Here is a 7,456-nt window from a genome sequence, read left to right on the forward strand (position 1 = left end):
AAACAGCAAATTTGCATAGGATGCGTGTAATATGCAAAAACATATCAAATAATGAAAGTACAGTATTCTCTGTTCTATAATATTTAATAGACAAAACAATGCTCTATTCAGATTCCAGTTCATTAATTATGTTTATAAAAATATGTATTTTTCATAAATGTCCGCAGGCTACTCATCAGTTTTGGAATCACGACAATAAAAATACGAACAATTACGACTCGTAATATTTCATAAAACGAATTACAGACTTTTACATTTAAATAAGATAATTTAAGTAAGGTAAGTAAAAGTGAATTAAATCGTCGTGGTTCCAGATACTCGCGTTACTTAATTTGCGTTAATTCACACTGTGCTTTTATTCCTATTTTCGTCACGCAAATTTCTCCAGAAAACAAGCGTGGTTGTTGGTCGTAATTTAGGTATGTCACGATGGTATAGAGCTGTTAAAAAGAATTTCAACGAAACGTTAATGCCGACCGGCGTAATTTTAAATTCACTTGACTGCGCCCGCTTCTTTACGATGGTCCTCGACACTGCGCGACAGTAACGACCCCATAAAACACCCAACTTCTCGTCGTTTAGCCGAATACTAAAATATTCCGGACATTATGTCCAACATGTTATTTTCCCCGCTAAACGTAGCCCATGCAATCTTTAAAAGCACGCCAAGCTTTCTCCGACCGGCACCAAATTTCTACTATAAACGTCCTACTATGGCAATTCCCGGCAATTCTACTTGATACATTGCTGTCGGGATTTATACGAATTTTCAGTATTTTCTTTCTCCTTTTTCAAAGAAACCCTTTATCCTCTGGAAGATTTAGAAATGAACTAACATTAAGCCTTGAAGATTTTTAAATGAAACACAATAAAATCATATAATCTTATATATATATATAATTGTAAAGATCCTGTTTCTTTTTAAAGAATTATTATTTTTTCTCTTTTTTCCAGGAACCCTTTGCTCTCTGAAAGACCTAAAAATGAATTAACATAAAATCTTGAAGATTTTTAACTGAAACACAATCAAACTTAGATCATATAATCTTAAAGATTATGTTCCTTTTTGAAGAGTTATTATCTCTTCTTTTTTTCTAGGAATTTTTTGCTCCATGAAAGACCTAGAAATAAATTACCATTAAGTTTTAAAGGTTTTTAACTGAGATGCAATTAAAATCTTGATAAAGTTAAATCATATAATTTTGAAGATTATGCTTCAGTTTGTAAACTTACTCTTATTATCTTTTCTCTTTTCTTAGAAATCCTTTGCTATCTGAAGGAGCTAGGAACGTGTAACATTAACATGTTGCTTATCATGCGAATTTTATATATTATACATCTTATGTCATGGGAGTTACAGTAGATTAAAATATACTACACCATAATATTGAACTTTTGCAAAATATTGTATTGTATTTGTGCATTTTTTCATAATATTATGTATGTCACTCATGTATGTTGTCGAAAATTTTTAACTCCTGAAATCTATAATACTCGAATCATGCTAAAATATTTAGTAACGTGGGTTACCGATCACTATCGTGGCAGCAAATGTGTTATATCCCGAAGATTTACCGATCATCATCGTGACAGCAAATGTGTTATGTCCTGAAGATATTTAACTGAAACATGATCAAATGTAATCATGTAAGGTTAAAATCAAGTTTCTTTTTGAAGAATTCTCTTCGAGACCTAGTTTTCTTAAGGAATCCTTGAGTTTTTAATGTAATCGGAGAACGAAAATCACGAAAGTGGAAACCACTCGAGGCATCTTAATTAATTCGATTCTCAATGCTGTGCTGTCGTTTCTCGACTCGAATTCGACCCAATTCGTCGAATATACGCGTGTCACTAGCAGACGGACGTTTATAGGGAAATTTAATCCTCGAGGTACGAGCGCGTCAATCGCGAATCGATTAAACGACACTCGAGTTTACGATACTGTTATCGAGGTTTCGATTGTATCGTGGGCGAGATTGAATTTCCGATCAGGTTTAATCCATCCATTTTCTCCTCTAATAATAACAGTTGATTATGAGAGACTGAAGAAATCGTACGTTATGTTAGTACATTAATTCGATAACTTTAGTTTTGCTCTTCTCTGATAATTATTTGGCTTGTAAATTAATTCGCCATCTTTTCGAGGAGTATTTAAATTTCGCTGTGACGTAAGCTTCAAATCATTAACATAATTTCTATTATTCGATACACGGTGGATCCACGTAAATGTAGATGACATTTCGTTAAAACTGAAACGAACGGGCAAACATTTAAGCCAAAAATAATTACTAAAATAGGCGGGAGATTTTTAAATATTTTAAATATAAATATCCTTTTTTTTTATTTCATATAGCAATTTAGAAAAAGACGCTGTCTACATTTACGTAATTTCACATAACTTAGGCAAGTGATGGACATTATATCGACGACTAGGTTTTTATTTATCCATAAATAAAATTTGAATTTTGTTTAAGAAACACTCGGAATTAATTTTCTCGCTTGATAAAAGTTTCTTTATTCCTTTTTAGAACAGACAATCCTTTGTGTGAAAATTTTCGCTTCATTTGGGGTTAGGTTATTTTTGTTACGCAACAGAAAGATTCCCCTCCCCCTGCCCTCTTGCAGAACGATATTGTAAATTTTTTATTTAATTGTATCGTTAACCAAATCAGTTGATTTCGCCATTACGGTAGTCGATGAAAGAAAGTTAATAAATTGATACGCAATGAATTATCGTAACTTCTGCACTAAAAATTTATTACCGTATAATTAACAGTCATTCAGTCTATGGTGTATATTATATTTATTCTCTCTCTTATTAAGTATTTTGTATTTAATTGCTCTCACTAAATCCAAATCTATTTATTGCTTTTACTAAATATAAAACCATTTTGTAAAATTATGATGTCTTTTCATATTTCTTATTTTATAAACTTTCTTTTGTCCCCCACTACATAATAAATGCGTATCTTTATTCTTACGAAATATCTGTACCATTTATTTGGATCAGAGAAAAAAGGTAATCGTCAACGATCCTGTTCCTCACCTTTTCGCTAACTGCTGCTCCCGAGGACCAAATTGGCGTCGAATTAAAATTTAAATGCCACGTATATTCACGTCGTATACACGACTGGTTTATGGCTGATTTGAATATTCGTCGAGGATAGAGACAGAGAATCTCTCCCGGTGCAGTTCTGTAAACTTCTCTGAATCAACGAACGCGCATCCATTTGACTAATTAGCATACGTTTAGACTAAAAGCGACCGAAAATTCGAGTTTCAAAGACCTAGAATGTTCGTCGCCAACCTATCGAAGAACTACAGTGGCTGACGAAAGTATTCGTATATTTATCGACGCTACTTTTATGAACACGTCACGTGTGTTATACGATGCATTCTAAAGTTTCAGTAGCGCCGCAACGACAGTCAGCCATTATGACAATATTGGTAAAACCTGAAACGATTCTTGAAATGTATAGAAAAGTTGCAAGGTATTTAGTACAAATATACATTTTTTATTTGCCGACTTTTAATTGTCAGTAACTAAAAAACAAATTATTCCGGTTTCAAGAATCAGCCCTTAAATTTTCTGGCACCTGTAGCTGAACATCCTGTATATTTGGCAGAGATGACAGAGGCATTTAAACAGGTAAGCGTCATTCGCAATATTTTTAAATCTCGGTATTCGATGATATCATATTTAATAATATTATATGCTTAAGATCACTATTCATATTGTGTATTAAATTTTTTATCGAATAAAAACATGCAACAGGTACCTTGTAACTTTGTATATATTTTCAGGTAAGGTCCAAATTTTGCCAACATAATCTTGACAGTGGCATGTCATTATAGTGCCAATGAAATTTCTAAACGTTTTATATAACACGCACGAAAATTCACTTTATTTAACATAAATACTTTTGAGAGCCACTGTACGTACGAGTGGCAATAAATTCACTGGGCTATAGCAGACCCTGTCGAACTGGTTCCAGCGTTATCTTGTCACTTACGTATCTCATTCCGGCCGAAAGTTGAGTCAACTTCCTCTCGATTGCGCAATCGTCTTATCGTTAATGGGTCTATTAATAAGTTTTTTCTTTTTTTAACAAAGTTCACGAATACAACGTTGACCATAAATGGGCGAGTCCTCTTCATAAAGAGAACGTTCTGCTGTTTTGTTCGTGCGTACCATTTTCCACGGACCATTTACCTGTAACTTTTCGATGTCGCTCAATTAACGCTGATCCTCCTGTAGGATTACAACTTCGACTCCTGATCGACCGTATTTCACAACCGAACAGTGTTTGGCTTTCATGTTGAAGAGCGATGCCCAGGGCCATTGTCCTGTAGGTTACCAACTGTTATTGCAGTAGTTTGCGTGGTAACAACTGTAATTCAAACACAACACGCTCATAGTCACGAAGATGTTTTGTTAAGGTTCCATATGGGCTTCTGTTCTATGCATTTTCGGAATTATGTCATTAGACGTGATGTTAAAGATCCTAGAGATCCCCGCGGTTGACACCAACGTCGGAGAAACTACAACTTACATTTTGTTGGGTTTAACAGAAAGTTTTTGTTCGATTTTCCTAGCGAGATGGACACGAGTTTAACATCAACCTCTACCAGGCTCGATCAAATGACTGGTTTTAAAATTTAATTTAGAATTGAACATCCATTGTTATTTCTTTTGTTCATCCAACTTTATGTAAATTCTTATGTTAACAAAAATTTAGAAATTGATTAATCAGATAATAAGGTTAAGCTTTAGGATGATAAGGTTAAGACAAATCCGTCATGGTCGCCCAAATGCTAAATTATTGTCTATTAAGGTTTCTTTGGAATGAGAAAATAATAGAAGCGGAGGACCTTGACTAGTCCATACTTTTTAATTGATGTATACAGGGTGTTCGACTATAGGTGTCAGGAAATTTAAGGAATAATTCTTGAAGCCGAAATGAGACGAAAATCAGAAATAAAAGAATTGCGTTTCCGGCTTTGTTTTTTAGTTATTGACAATTAAAAATCAGCCAAAATACCCCTGCACGCGAGAAAACCTTCTTACACGAACAAAAGAAGGTCAGCCTAAGCAGCGGGGCGGCGCACAGTGATACTCAATCCGGTCAGCTTACCTCGTACAAGTCATAGAGAAGATTATGGTATTCAGAGACGTAAGCTGCGATAGTCCCGTCCGCAAGTGTCCATAACAGAATCATAACAATAACACACAGGCGACATGTGTACGAGGTTTGCACACGTACAGCGATTATAAAATATACTCTTTTCATGTTACATACATAGCCACATCAAGTTGGAATATTACATTTTTATTCTTAGATCTAACTTATTTAGACTATATAATAAGTATAATAAGTATATACTAATAATATGCAAATATAAATATACTATAAAATAAATAGATAATATACTAATAAGTATAAGTATATACTAATTAAGTATATATGTTTCTTGCACATGTAAATAGCAGAGAATGGAGGCTAGACTTGGTAAATCAGGAACTATTTTTCTGGATAGAACAATACGGCGGGCCACAGGCGGCTAACTATAAATCGAAAAGAATTGCGAAGGAAAGCCTGCCGCTCGGATATCCAGGATTTCGCTGTCCCCGAATAAGGGAATTAAACTTTATTGCGCGATTTTTGCGTCTGTATAATCCGCCACTTTATCTCACCGTTGTGTTTTATTAAACGATAATTCCATACGCGATATATACGATATTCCGCGTGTTTATATTCACGTGTCAGCGGTCTTGCTGTCCGAATACGATGCAACGTTCAAACAGTAAATTTGTTTGCCTTCTCTCGCTCTTTATAATCCTTTTTATTTTCATTCGAAACTTTGAAAATTGTTTCCAGAAGAAAAATAGCAGTAATATATTTGGCCGGAACAGATCGCACCAGCTAAGTTAAATCCTTTGCAATTAGACGAGCGAAAATAGTAAAATCGAACCGGCGAGTTGAAAAACAATACAAGTACGAAATTAGGCATTTTTTAAAAATTGGAAGTATAAATTTCTGTGATTGAAACAGCCCTTTCGATTTAACGAGAGCAGAAATAGTATAGAAAATGTGACCAAGTTGATAAAGTACATCTGAAGCGAAGCATCGACATTCTATGAAGTTTGTTTTTGGAAGACTACTAATCGGACTCGTCAACAAGATGACTGTTTCTTTTATACATCACGCTGAATTTACTTTGGTAATCAACTTGCGTTAAATCATTTTTATTTTAATTACGTTTAACGTTAACAGGTACTACTACTATTTTTTGCCACTGTATTAATTTGTTCCATTTGTAGATTAAAAATTCTGTTGAGTGGAGGAGCGGTACAAGTCCAATTATTAAATTTATTTTAATTATAAAAGACTCACGAACGATGTTGAAGCATAGGTAGGCAGATATATGGACGTTTATCTCGCTTAGCATGACCGTGTTTAAATTGGAACAGCGCTATAAAATCAATGGCATTGATAATACACACATAGATACATACACGCAGAAAAAGAAGGAAAGTAAAGCTCTTCTTTGAAATATCTCAAAATGTGGTTTCCAGGCGTGTATTGTTCTTCGACTCATCGATTCAATTGTTTGCCGCATTTCACAACTGCAGCTGCTACAAAATTTACAGAGGCAGCTTTTTAAATTGGAATATTTTGTAGCTAGAGGAAACCGGCTCGCGTTTTTCCATGTTATACCGACAATTAAACGGCTCGAAACGAATTGAATTAATTGAGACAGCTTGGAAAAAAAGAATGATCGCCGTGCATGGGATGTGTAAAAAACCCGGGCACCGTATCTTTCTGGTCGCGTAAATATTTATACCCGGCGTTTGCAGTTGCAGTCACGTAACGACCGCGATGCAAAATGCATAGGAAGTGCAGGTATCAAATGAGAAGAAACTTGCTAGAATGGTGCACAACTCTCGTTCGTGTAAAATGTTTGACTCCGAAGATGTTCAAATCCTATCGCGAAGATTACACTTTGCTAAAATGGGTAGGAAACGGAAATCGAAAAATTGGAACATAATCGAGGTTGCTTTGGTGGAAGGACTGGCTATTTCTAAGACTCGTCCGCACACGTTTCATCTTCGCTTTTAAGATTTTCCATTTTTCGATTCGTGTTATTATTCTCTCGAAGCACCACGTTAAACATGGATTAGGATGGTATTTAATTTATTTATTATCGAAATATTTGTGCCATGTTTACAGAGTATTGACATTGAATAAAGTTATGGAACAAAGGATTAAAAAAATAATTTTGTCGATGATGCAAAAGAGCGGATTAACGACGAAAAAGGAAATATTGATGGTTTAAAAGGTTGTAAAAAAAAATATATATATATAAAAAATACAAAGTTATATTGCAATTAACATCGATGACCGAGCTCCCTGTTTTTCAATATTGTTTTACAGCTTTTATTCTATCTTCAATT

The 7,456-nt window shown here is 34.4% G+C and overlaps 2 long non-coding RNA genes across 3 annotated transcripts; one reads left to right on the top strand and one right to left on the bottom strand.

Annotated features, from left to right (window-relative positions):
• Nucleotides 1-801: 801 nt before the first annotated feature.
• LOC139994613 (uncharacterized) lies at nt 802-2,041 on the bottom strand. The gene is made up of 2 exons (XR_011801687.1): nt 1,234-2,041; nt 802-1,121 (listed from the first exon to the last, which is right to left on the bottom strand). It is a non-coding gene; the product is annotated as an uncharacterized lncRNA (long non-coding RNA).
• Nucleotides 2,042-2,976: 935 nt separating this feature from the next.
• LOC139994610 (uncharacterized) lies at nt 2,977-7,378 on the top strand. Of its 2 annotated transcripts, XR_011801683.1 has the most exons (5): nt 2,977-3,491; nt 3,572-3,649; nt 3,805-5,250; nt 5,489-6,222; nt 6,323-7,378. It is a non-coding gene; the product is annotated as an uncharacterized lncRNA (long non-coding RNA). The 2 variants fall into 2 exon arrangements; XR_011801682.1 differs by having other exon boundaries at nt 2,977-3,649.
• The last annotated feature ends 78 nt before the right edge of the window (nt 7,379-7,456 follow it).

Source organism: Bombus fervidus, chromosome 15 (genome assembly GCF_041682495.2).
Source record: "Bombus fervidus isolate BK054 chromosome 15, iyBomFerv1, whole genome shotgun sequence".
Lineage (NCBI taxonomy): Eukaryota > Metazoa > Arthropoda > Insecta > Hymenoptera > Apidae > Bombus > Bombus fervidus.